The following is a 12,048-nucleotide window of genomic DNA, read 5'->3' on the forward strand; positions in this document are numbered from 1 at the left end:
CAAAGATGTCACGTTTAGTAGCGCAGTTATTTTATGTACCATTGAAAAGGAAAGAAAACATTGAATTAAACTATGACATGTCTCTGATATAAAGATGCATTTCAGTTTCATAGATGTTAAAATGAAAAATATGTCAGAATTAGTTATTAAATAGAATTTTATTAACTTGGTAGGCCTCTCTCAAATTAAGGACTTACATCCTTCTTTATTTTGAGGTAATTTTCATTGATTACTACTATCTCTCCTCAATTAGCTCTATTGTCTTCTGGGACTTATATTAAATGGTTGGTGGAAAATCAGTTTCTATCTTTTATGTTGTTTTGTTCCATACATTGCATCTCTTTGTTACATTTGGTTTCTTCTGGGCTGTATAGCAATTTAATCCCTGGCTTCCTAATTCACAATTCAGCTGTGTGCATTCTGCTTTTCAGCCCATTTATTGAAAGTTTTTTTTTTAACTTTTAAACTTTGAAATAATTATAGATACACAGGGAGTTGCAAAGATAGTGCAAAGATAGTCCTGATTATACTTCACGCAGTTTTTACCAATGGTTACAGCTTACATAATTAGAGTACAATATCAAAGCCCAGAATTAGACATTGGTACAATGTGTTTATATAGTTATGTCATTTTATCATGTGCATAGATTCATGTAATCACCACTGCAATCAACATACAGAACTATTCCACCCCCACAAGGATGTTTCTCACTCTACCCCTTTATAAATCACACCTGCACCCCACCCCACCATCCCTAACCCCTAGAAACCATTAATCTGTTTCACATCTCTATAATTTCATCATTTCAAGGATGTTATATACATGGAATTGTGTAGTACATGACCCTTTGAGATTGGCTTCCAGAACTAAACATAATGTTCTTGAGATCTATCTAAATTGTTACATGTATCAATAGTTTATTCCTTTTTAATGCTAAGTAGTATTACATGGTATGGAGAACCATTTTTGTTGTTTCCATTTTAGGCTACTACAGATAAAGCTGCTATGAACAATCAGGCACACAATGCTATGTGGGCAAATTCTTTCATTTCTCTGGGATAAATGTCCAGGAGTACAACTGCTGAGTTATATGGTAAGTTTATATATATATATATATATATATATATATATATATATATATGTATTTTAAAATGAAGTATAGTTGATTTACAATGTTGTGTTAGTTTCAGGTGTACACCAAAGTGATTCAGTTTGTGTGTGTATATATATATATTCTCTTTCAGATTCCTCTCCACTATGGGTTAGTACAAGATACTGAATATAGTTCCCTGTGCTATACAGTAGGTCCTTGTTTATCTATTTCATATAGTGTGTATTTGTTAATCCCAAACTCCTAATTTACTCCCCACCCCCGCCATTTATTTTTTAAAGAATTGCCAAACTATTTTTCCAGAGTGGCTATACCATATTACATTCCCACCAGGAATGTGTAAGAGATCCATTTCTCAACATCCTTGCCAGAATTTATAGTATTGTTGCTATTTTCAATTTTAGATTTTCTAATAGGCATGTGGTGGTTTGTCATAGTGGTTTTAATTTTGCTTTTAGCTAATGGCTGGTGACACCAAATATCATTTCATGTACTCATTTGCCATCCATAAATTCTCTTCGGTGAAATATCTCTTCATGCCTTTTGGCCATTTTCTAAATATAATGTTGTTGTTGTTGTTTTTAACTGCTGAGTTTTGGGTGCTTTATATATTCTATTTATGAGTTCTCTGTTAGATTATTGGGATTTGTTGGATTTCTGGTTGGGTATGCAAATATTTTCTTCCAGTCTGTAGCCTGTCTTTTCATCTGCTTAACAAGGTTTTAGCAGAGCAAAAGTTTTATATTTTGATAAAGTCTAATTTATCCCTTATTTCTTTTATGATCATGCTTTTGGTATCATGTGTAATGTGTCACCACCAATAATTCAGTCAGAAATATTTTGTGTTTTATCTTCTAACAGGTTTATACTTTTACAATTTATTATCTATTGTAAGCTAAATTTTGTATGTGGTATAATTTTTAGGTAGGTTATTTTGCCTATGGATATTCAATTGCTCCAGCACCATTTGTTGAAAAGACTATCCATCTTCCATTGTACTGAGCTACATCTTTGTCAAAAATCCATTTTCCATACTTGTGTAGGGCTATTTCTTTATCCTCTGTTCTGTTCCATTGACTTTATACCCAACCCCTGCCAATATCATACAGTAGAGTACTATAGCTATGTAATTAGCCTTAAAACTAGGTAGAGGGAATCTTACCACTTTATTCTTCTTTTTCAGAATTGTATTAGCTACTGCAGTTTGTCTCTCCACATAAATTTTAGAATATTGTATTACAAATCTTGCTGAGATTTTGATAGGAATTGCATTAAACCTGTATATCAGTTAAGGGAGAACTGACATTTTACTATGTTGAATTTCCAATCTCTTAACAAGGAATACCTATTTATTTAGATCTTAAATTTCTTATCAGTGTTTTGTACTTATCTGCTTATAAGTGCTGTACTTGTTTTGTTTGATTTACACCTAAGTATTTAATTCTTGACACAGTTGTAAATGGTATTGTATTTTTGTTTCCACATGTTCATTGCTAGTAATAGAAATACAACTGATTTTGCAAGTTGATCTAGTATCTTATGACATTGCCAAAATCACTTATTTCTAGAAGTTCGTCTGTAGTAGATTCCGTGGGATTTTCTACATAAACCATCACATCATCTGCAAAAAGGGACAGTTTTAGGCACTCCTTTCTGAGCTGTAAATGTTTAAATCCCTGTTGTGCCTTATTTCACTGCGTAGAACTTATAGAGTTATGTTGAGTAGCAGTGGTGAGAGTGAACGTCTTTGCCTTGTTCCCAGTCTTACAGGTAAAGCATTCAGTCATTCACCGTTACATACGATGATAACTGTAGATTTGTTGTAGATACTCTTTATCAAGTTGAAGAAGCTACCCAATCATTCCTAGTTTCTGAAAGTTTTTTTTTTAAATCATGAATGGGTTATGAATTTTGTCAAATACATTTTCTACATCAATTGATATGATCAAGTAATTTTCTAGTCTGTTAATATGGCAGATTACATTGATTTTCAAATATTGAACCAGCCTTGCATGTATTGAATGAACCCTACTTGGCATGATTAATACTAATTCTTTTTTTTTTTTTTTAATTTTTTTTTTTTTTTTTTTTTTTTTTTTTTAGAATTTCTTTATTTACGACTGTGTTGAGTCTTCGTCTCTGTGCGAGAGCTTTCTCCAGTTGCGGCAAGTGGGGACCACTCTTCATCGCGGTGCGCGGGCCTCTCACTATCGCGGCCTCTCTTGTTGCGGAGCACAGGCTCCAGACGCGCAGGCTCAGCAATTGTGGCTCACGGGCCCAGTTGCTCCGTGGCATGCGGGATCTTCCCAGACCAGGGCTCGAACCCGTGTCCCCTGCACTGGCAGGCAGACTCTCAACCACTGCGCCACCAGGGAAGCCCACTAATTCTTTATATGCTGCTAAATTCTATTAGTATTTTGCTAAGGAGTTTGCAGCTATATTCATGAGAAATATTTGTTGGTAGTTTTCTTTTTTGGACTGTCTGGTTTTGGTGTCTTGTCAATACTGGCTTCATAGAATGAATACTGGCATTTGGTATAAAGTTCGTTCTGGCTCCATAAGTGATCCTATGCTTCTCGAAGAGGTTGTCTAGAATTGGAGTTGGTTCTTTAAATGTTTGGCAGTTCAACTGATCCTGTGGAAAGCTAAAAAGAAAGGAAAAAAAAAGTTTGGAAGAATTCTCTACCAAAATTATCTGAGCCTAGAGATTGTATTTTGGGGGAGATTTTTTTTTTAATGGTATTCACATTGCTTAATTTGTGTCATGCTTGCTTGCTTGCTTTATTTATTTATTTATTTATTTATGGCTGTGTTGGGTCTTATCTGAGCCTAGAGATTGTATTTTGGGGGAGATTTTTTTTTTTATGGTATTCACATTGCTTAATTTGTGTATTTATCTATCTATCTATTTATTTATTTATTTATGGCTGTGTTGGGTCTTCGTTTCTGTGTGAGGGCTTTCTCTAGTTGTGGCAAGTGGGGGCCACTGTTCATCGCGGTGCGCGGGCCTCTCACTATCGCGGCCTCTCTTGTTGCAGAGCACAGGCTCCAGACGCGCAGGCTCAGTAGTTGTGGCTCACGGGCCCAGCTGCTCCGCGGCATGTGGGATCTTCCCAGACCAGGGCTCGAACCCGTGTCCCCTGCATTGGTAGGCAGATTCTCAACCACTGTGCCACCAGGGAAGCCCAGGGGGAGATTTTAAATTATGAATTCAATTTCCTTAATAGTTGTATAGGGCTCTTCAAATTATCTATTTCATAATGATTAGTAATAGTTTGTTTTTCATTAAATTGATCCATGTAATATGATTCATTGTTTTATTTATTATGCCTTCTTATTTATTTATTTGTATAATTCATTCACAATATCATACTCGTTTCAGGTGTACAGCATAGTGCTTCAGTATTTTTACAGATTATACTCCATTAAAGTTTATTGCAAGATAATGGCTATAATCCCCTGTGCTATACAATATATCCTTATTGCTTATCTATTTTATACATAGTAGTTTGTATCTCTTAATCCCATACTCCTAATTTGCCCCTCCCTCTTTCCTCTCCCCTTTAGTACCCTCTAGTTTTTTTTGCTTTATCTGAGTCAGTCTCTGTTTTACATATACATTAGTGTGTCTTTTTTTTTTTAGATTCCACATATAAGTGATATCATATAGTAATTGTCTTTCACTCTCTGACTTATTTCACTAAGCATAATATTCCCTAGGTCCATCCATGTTGCTGCAAATGGCAGAATTTCATTCATTTTTATGGCTGAATAATATTCTATTGTGTATATATAGCATAACTTTTTTTTTTATTAGGGTATAGTTGTTTTACAATGTTGTGTTAGTTTCTACTGTACAGTGAAGTGGAGTTCCCTGTGCTATACAGCAGGTTCTTTTTTTTTTTTTTTTTTTTTTGAATTTTTGAAATTTATTTTATTCACTTTTCTATAGAGCAGGTTCTTATGAGTTACCTATTTTATACATATTAATGTATATATGTCAATCCCTATCTCCCAATTCATCTCCCCCCAACCCTTCCCCCTTGGTGTCCATACATTTGTTCTCTACATCTGTGTCTCTATTTTTGCCTTGCAAACCGGTTCATCTGAACCATTTTTCCAGATTTCACATATATGTGTTAATATACAATATTTGTTTTTCTCTTTCTGACTTACTTCACTCTGTATGACAGTCTCCAGGTCCATCCGCATCTCTACAAATGACCCAATTTCATTCCTTTGTATGGCTGAGTAATATTCCACTGTATATATGTACCACATCTTCTTTATCCATTCCTCTGTTGATGGACATCTTGGTTGTTTCCATGTCCTGGGTATCGTAAATAGTGCTGCAATAAATATTGGGGTGCATGTGTGTTTTTGAATTATGGTTTTCTCTGGGTATATCCCCAGTTGTGCAATTGCTGGGTCGTATGGTAATTCTATTTTTAGTTTTTTAAGGAACCTCCATACTGTTCTCCATAGTGGCTGTATCAATTGACATTTCCACCAACAGTGCAAGAGGGTTGCCTTTTCTCCACACCGTCTCCAGCATTTATTGTTTGTAGATTTTCTGATGATGCCCATTCTAAACAGGTGTGAGGTGATATCTCATTGTAGTTTTGATTTGCTCTTCTCTAATAATTGGTGATGTTGAGCATTTTTTTATGTGTTTGTTGGCCATCTGTATGTCTTCTTTGGAGAAATGTCTATTTAGGTCTTCTGCCCATTTTTTGACTGGGTTTTTTTTTGATATTGAGCTGCATAAGCTGTTTATATATTTTGGAGGTTAATCCTTTATCCGTTGATTCATTTGCAAATATTTCTCCCTTTCTGAGGGTTGTCTTTTCATCTTGTTTATAGTTTCCTTTGCTGTGCAAAAGCTTTTAAGTTTCATTAGGTCCCATTTGTTTATTTTTGTTTTTATTTCCATTATTCTAGGAGGTGGGTCTAAAAAGATCTTGCTGTGATTTATATCAGAGTGTTCTTCCTATGTTTTCCTCTAAGAGTTTTATAGTGTACGGTCTTACATTTAGGTCTTTAATTCATTTTGAGGTTTTCTTTGTGTGTATGGTGTAGGGAGTGTTCTAATTTCATTCTTTTACACGTAGCTGTCCAGTTTTCCCAGTACCACTTATTGAAGAGACTGTCTTTTCTCCATTGTATATCATTGCCTCGTTTGTCATAGATTAGTTGACCATAGGTACGTGGGTTTATCTCTGGGCTTTCTATCCTGTTCCATTGATCTGTATTTCTGTTTTTGTGCCAGTACCATACTGTCTTGATTATTGTAGCTTTGTAGTATAGTCTGAAGTGGGGGAGCCTGATTCCTCCAGCTCAGATTTTTTTTTCTCAAGATTGCTTTGGCTGTTTGGGGTCTTTTGTGTCGCCATACAAATTTTAAGATTTTTTTGTTGTAGTTCTGTGAAAAATACCATTGGTAATTTGATAGGGATTTCATTGAATCTGTAGATTGCTTTGGGTAGTATAGTCATTTTCACAATATTGATTCTTCCAATCCAAGAACATGGTATATTTCTCCATCTGTTTGTATCATCTCTGATTTCTTTCATCAGTGTCTTATAGTTTTCTGAGTACAGGTCTTTTACCTCCTTAGGTAGGTTTATTCCTAGGTATTTTATTCTTTTTCTTGCAATGGTGAATGGGATTGTTTCCTTAATTTCTCTTTCTGATCTTTCATTGTTAGTGTATAGGAATGCAGGAGATTTCTGTGCATTAATTTTGTATCCTGCAACTTTACCAAATTCATTGATTACCTCTAGTAGTTTTCTGGTGGCATCTTTAGGATTCTCTATGTATAAGTATCATGTCGTCTGCAAACAGTGACAGTTTTACTTCTTCTTTTCTGATTTGGATTCCTTTTATTTCATTTTCTTTTCTGATTGCTATGGCTAGGACTTCCAAAATTATGCTGAATAATAGTGGTGAGAGTGGATATCCTTGTCTTGTTCCTGATCTTAGAGGAAATGCTTTCAGTTTTTTACCATAGAGAATGATGTTTACTGTGGGTTTGTTGTATAGGGCCTTTATTATGTTGAGGTGGGTTCCCTCTATGCCCAATATCTGGAGAGTTTTTTTAAAATAAATAAATAAATAAAAGTATTTGCTTATTTATTTATTTATTTATGGCTGCATTGGGTCTTCATTGCTGTGCGTGGGCTTTCTCTAGCTGCAGCAAGCAGGGGCTATTCTTCGCTGTGGTTCACGGGCTTCTCATTGCAGTGGCTTCTCTTGTTGCAGAGCACAGGCTCTAAGCACATAGGCTTCAGTAGTTGTGGCACTCAGGCTCAGTAGTTGTGGCTTGTGGGCTGTAGAGCGCAGGCTCAGTAGTTGTGGCGCATGGGCTTAGTTGCTCCATGGCATGTGGGATCTTCCTGGACTGGGGCTCGAACCCATGTCCCCTTCATTGGCAGGCAGATTCTTAACCACTGCGCCACCAGTGAAGTCCCTCTGGAGAGTTTTATCATAAACGTGTGTTGAATTTTGTGAAAAGCTTTTTCTGCATCTATTGAGATGATCATATGGTTTTTATTCTTCAGTTTGTTAATATGGTGTATCACATTGATTGATTTGTGTATATTGAAGAATCCTTGCATCCCTGGGATAAATCCCACTTGATCATGGTGTATGATCCTTTTAATGTGTTGTTGAATTCTGTTTGCTAGTATTTTGTTGAGGATTTTTGCATCTATATTCATCGGTGATATTGGTGTGTAATTTTCTTTTTTTGTAGTATCTTTGTCTGGTTTTGGTATAAGGGTGATGGTAGCCTTGTAGAATGAGTTTGGGAGTGTTCCTTCCTCTGCACTTTTTTGGAAGAGTTTGAGAAGGATGGGTGTTAGCTCTTCTCTAAATGTGTTATAGAATTCACCTATGAAGCATCTGGTCCTGGACTTTTGTTGGAAGATTTTTAATCACAGTTTCAATTTTGTTACTTGTGATTGGTCTGTTCATATTTTCTATTTCTTCCTGGTCTTGGAAGGTTATACCTTTCTAAGTATTTGTCCATTTCTTCCAGGTTGTCCATTTTATTGGCATAGAGTTGCTTGTAGTAGTCTCTCAGGATGCTTTGTATTTCTGCGGTGTCTGTTGTAACTTCCCCTTATTCATTTCTAATTTTGTTGGTTTGACTCCTCTCCCTGTTTTTCTTGATGAGTCTGGCTAAAGGTTTACCAATTTTGTTTATCTTCTCAAAGAACCAGCTTTTAGTTTTATTGATATTGCTATTGTTTTGTTTCTATTTCATTTATTTCTGCTCTGATCTTTATGATTTCTTTCCTTCGACTAACTTCGGGTTTTGTTTGTTCTTCTTTCTCTAGTTCCTTTAGGTGTAAGGTTAGATTGTTTATTTGAGATGTTTCTTGTTTCTTGAGGTAGGATTGTATTGCTATAAACTTTCCTCTTAGAACTGCTTTTGCTGCATCCCATAGGTTTTGGATCGTCATGTTTTCATTGTCATTTGTCTCTAGGTATTTTTTTATTTCCTCTTTGATTTCTTCAGTGATCTCTTGGATATTTAGTAGTGTATTGTTTAGCCTGCATGTGTTTGTGTTTTTACTTTTTTTTCCCTGTAATTTATTTCTAATCTCATAGCATTGTGGTCAGAAAAGATGCTTGATACAATTTCAATTTTCTTAAATTTACTGAGGCCTGATTTGTGACCCAAGATGTGATTTATCCTGGAGAATGTTCCATGTGCACTTGAGAGAAGAAAGTGTAATCTGCTGTTTTCAGATAGAATGTCCCATAAATATCAATTAAATCTATCTGGTCTGTTGTGTCATTTAAAGTTTGTGGGGGCTTCCCTGGTGGCGCAGTGGTTGAGAATCTGCCTGCCAATGCAGGGGACACGGGTTCGAGCCCTGGTCTGGGAAGATCCCACATGCCGCGGAGCGGCTGGGCCCGTGAGCCACAACTGCTGAGCCTGCGCGTCTGGAGCCTGTGCCCCGCAACGGGAGGGGCCGCGATAGTGAAAGGCCCGCGCACCGCGATGAGGAGCGGTCCCCGCACCGCGATGAAGAGTGGCCCCCACTTGCCGTAACTAGAGAAAGCCCTCGCACGAACCGAAGACCCAACACAGCGAAGAATAAATAAATAAATAAATAAAGTAGCTATAAAGTTTGTGTTTCCTTATTAATTTTCTGTCTGGATGGTCTGCCCATTGATGTAAGTGAGGGTTAAAGTCCCCCACTATTATTGTATTACTGTCGATTTCATCTTTTATAGCTGTTAGCATTTGCCTTATGTATTGAGGTGCTCCTATGTTGGGTGCATATATATTTATAATTGTTATATCTTCTTCTTGGATTGATCCCTTGATCATTATGTAGTGTCCTTTCTTGTCTTCTGTAACATTCTTTATTTTAAAGTCTATTATATCTGATATGAGTATTGCTACTCCAGCTTTCTTTTGATTTCCATTTGCATGGAATATCTTTTTCCATCCCCTCACTTTCAGTCTGTATGTGTCTCTAGGTCTGAAGTGGGTCTCTTGTAGACAGCATATATATGGGTCTTGTTTTTGTATCCATTCAGCAAGTCTGTGTCTTTTGGTTGGAGCATTTAATCCATTTACATTTAAGGTAATTATCGATATATATGTTCCTATTACCATTCTCTAAATTGTTTTGGGTTTGTTACTGTAGGTCTTTTCCTTCTCTTGTGTTTCCTGCCTAGAGAAGTTCCTTTAGCATTTGTTGTAAAGCTGGTTTGGTGGTGCTGAATTCCCTTAGCTTTTGCTTGTCTGTAAAGGTTTAATTTCTCCATCAAATCTGAATGAGATCCTTGCTGGGTAATCTTGGTTGTAGGTTTTTCTCCTTCATCACTTTAAATATGTCCTGCCACTCCCTTCTGGCTTGCAGAGTTTCTGCTGAAAGGTCAGCTGTAAACCTTATGGGGATTCCCTTGTGTGTTATTTGTTGTTTTTGCCTTGCTGCTTTTAATATTTTTTCTTTGTATTTAATTTTTGATAGTTTGATTAATATGTGTCTTGGTGTGTTTCTCCTTGGAATTATCCTGTATGGGACTCTCTGTCTGCTTCCTGGACCTATTAACTATTTCCTTTCCCATATTAGGTAAGTTTTCAACTATAATCTCTTCAAATATTTTCTCAGTCCCTTTCTTTTTCTCTTCTTCTTCTGGGACCCTTATAATTTGAATGTTGGTGCATTTAATGTTGTGCCAGAGGTCTCTAAGACTGTCCTCAATTCTTTTCATTCTTTTTTCTTTATTCTGCTCTGCTGTAGTTATTTCCACTATTTTATCTTCCAGGTCACTTATCCTTTCTTCTGCCTCAGTTATTCTGCTATTGATTCCTTCTAGTGTATTTTTCATTTCACTTATTGTATTGTTCATCTCTGTTTGTTTGTTCTTTAATTCTTCTAGGTCTTTGTGAAACATTTCTTGCATCTTCTCGATCTTTGCCTGCATTCTTTTTCTGAGGTCCTGGATCATCTTCACTATCATTATTCTGAATTTTTTTTCTGGAAGGTTGCCTATCTCCACTTCATTTAGTTGTTTTCTGGGGTTTTATCTTGTTCCTTCATCTGGGACATAGTCTCTGCCTTTTCATTTTGTCTTTCTTTCTGTGATTATGGTTTTCGTTCTGCAGGCTGCAGGACTGTAGTTCTTCTTGTTTCTCCTGTCTGCCTTCTGGTGGATGAAGCTAAGAGGCTTGTGCAAGCTTCCTGATGGGAGGGACTGTTGGTGTGTAGACCTGGGTGTTGCTCTGGTGGGCAGAGCTCAGTAAAACTTTAAGCCACTTCTCTGCTGATGGGTGGGGCTGAGTTCCCTCCTTTTTGGTTGTTTGGCCTGAGGCAACCCAGCACTGGAACCTACAGGCTGTTTGGTGGGGCTAATGGTGTGTGGACTCCACTCCGGGAGGGCTCCCGCCAATGAGTACTTCCCAGAACTTCTGCTGCCAGTGTCCTTGTCCCTGCGGTGAGCCACAGCCATGCCCTGCCTCTGCAGGAGACCTTCCAACACTAGCATGTAGGTCTGGTTCAGTCTCCTATCGGGTCACTGCTCCTTCCCCCTGGGTCCTTCTTTGTGTGTGCCCTCCAAGAGTGGAGTCTCTGTTTCCCCCATTCCTGTCGAAGTCCTGCCATCAAATTCTGCTGGCCTTCAGAGTCTGATTTCCGGGGATTCCTCCTCCCATTTCCAGACCCCCAGGTTGGGAAACCCTCCGTAGGACTTAGAACCTTCACTCCAGTGGGTGGACTTCTGTGGTATAATTGTTCTCCAGTTTGTAAGTCACCCACCCAGCAGTTATGGGATTTGATTTTATTGTGATTGCACCCCTCGTGCCATCTCATTGCAGCTTCTCCTTTGTCTTTGGATGTGGGGTATCTTTTTTGGTGAGTTCCAGTGTTTTTCTGTCGATAACTGTTCAGCAGTTAGTTGTGATTCCATTTCTCTTGCAAGAGGGAGTGAGCGCACGTCCTTCTACTCCACCATCTTGAACCAATCTCTACCATAACTTTTTTTTTTAAAACATCTTTATTGGAGTATAATTGCTTTACAATGTTGTGTTAGTTTCTGCTGTATAACAAAGTGAATCCGCTATATGCATATGTATATCCCCATATCCCCTCCCTCTTGCATCTCCCTCCCACCCTCCTTATCCCACCCCTCTAGGTGGTGGCAAAGCACCGAGCTGATCCTGTGCCATGCAGCTGCTTCCCACTAGCTACCTATTGTACATTTGGTAGTGTATATATGTCAATGCTACTTTCTTACTTCGTCCCAGCTTACCCTTCCCCCTCCCCATGTCCTCAAGTCCATTCTCTAAGTCTGTGTCTTTATTCCTGTCGTGCCCCTTGGTTCATCAGAACCATTTTTGTTTTTTAGATTCCTTATATATGTGTTAGCAGACGGTATTTGTTTTTCTCTTTCTGACTTACTTCACTCTGTATGA

General features: G+C 37.5%; 1 long non-coding RNA gene across 1 annotated transcript in view; it reads right to left on the reverse strand.

The window, feature by feature from the left end:
- Positions 1–3,332: 3,332 nt before the first annotated feature.
- LOC132354372 (uncharacterized) overlaps positions 3,333–12,048 on the reverse strand; it is a 56,222-nt gene continuing 47,506 nt past the window's right edge. The window contains exon 8 of the long non-coding RNA XR_009499247.1: positions 3,333–3,757. This is a non-coding gene — a long non-coding RNA (uncharacterized LOC132354372). The remainder of the gene's footprint in view (positions 3,758–12,048) is intronic.

This window comes from Balaenoptera ricei, chromosome 19 (genome assembly GCF_028023285.1).
Source record: "Balaenoptera ricei isolate mBalRic1 chromosome 19, mBalRic1.hap2, whole genome shotgun sequence".
In the NCBI taxonomy this organism is placed as follows: Eukaryota; Metazoa; Chordata; class Mammalia; order Artiodactyla; family Balaenopteridae; genus Balaenoptera; species Balaenoptera ricei.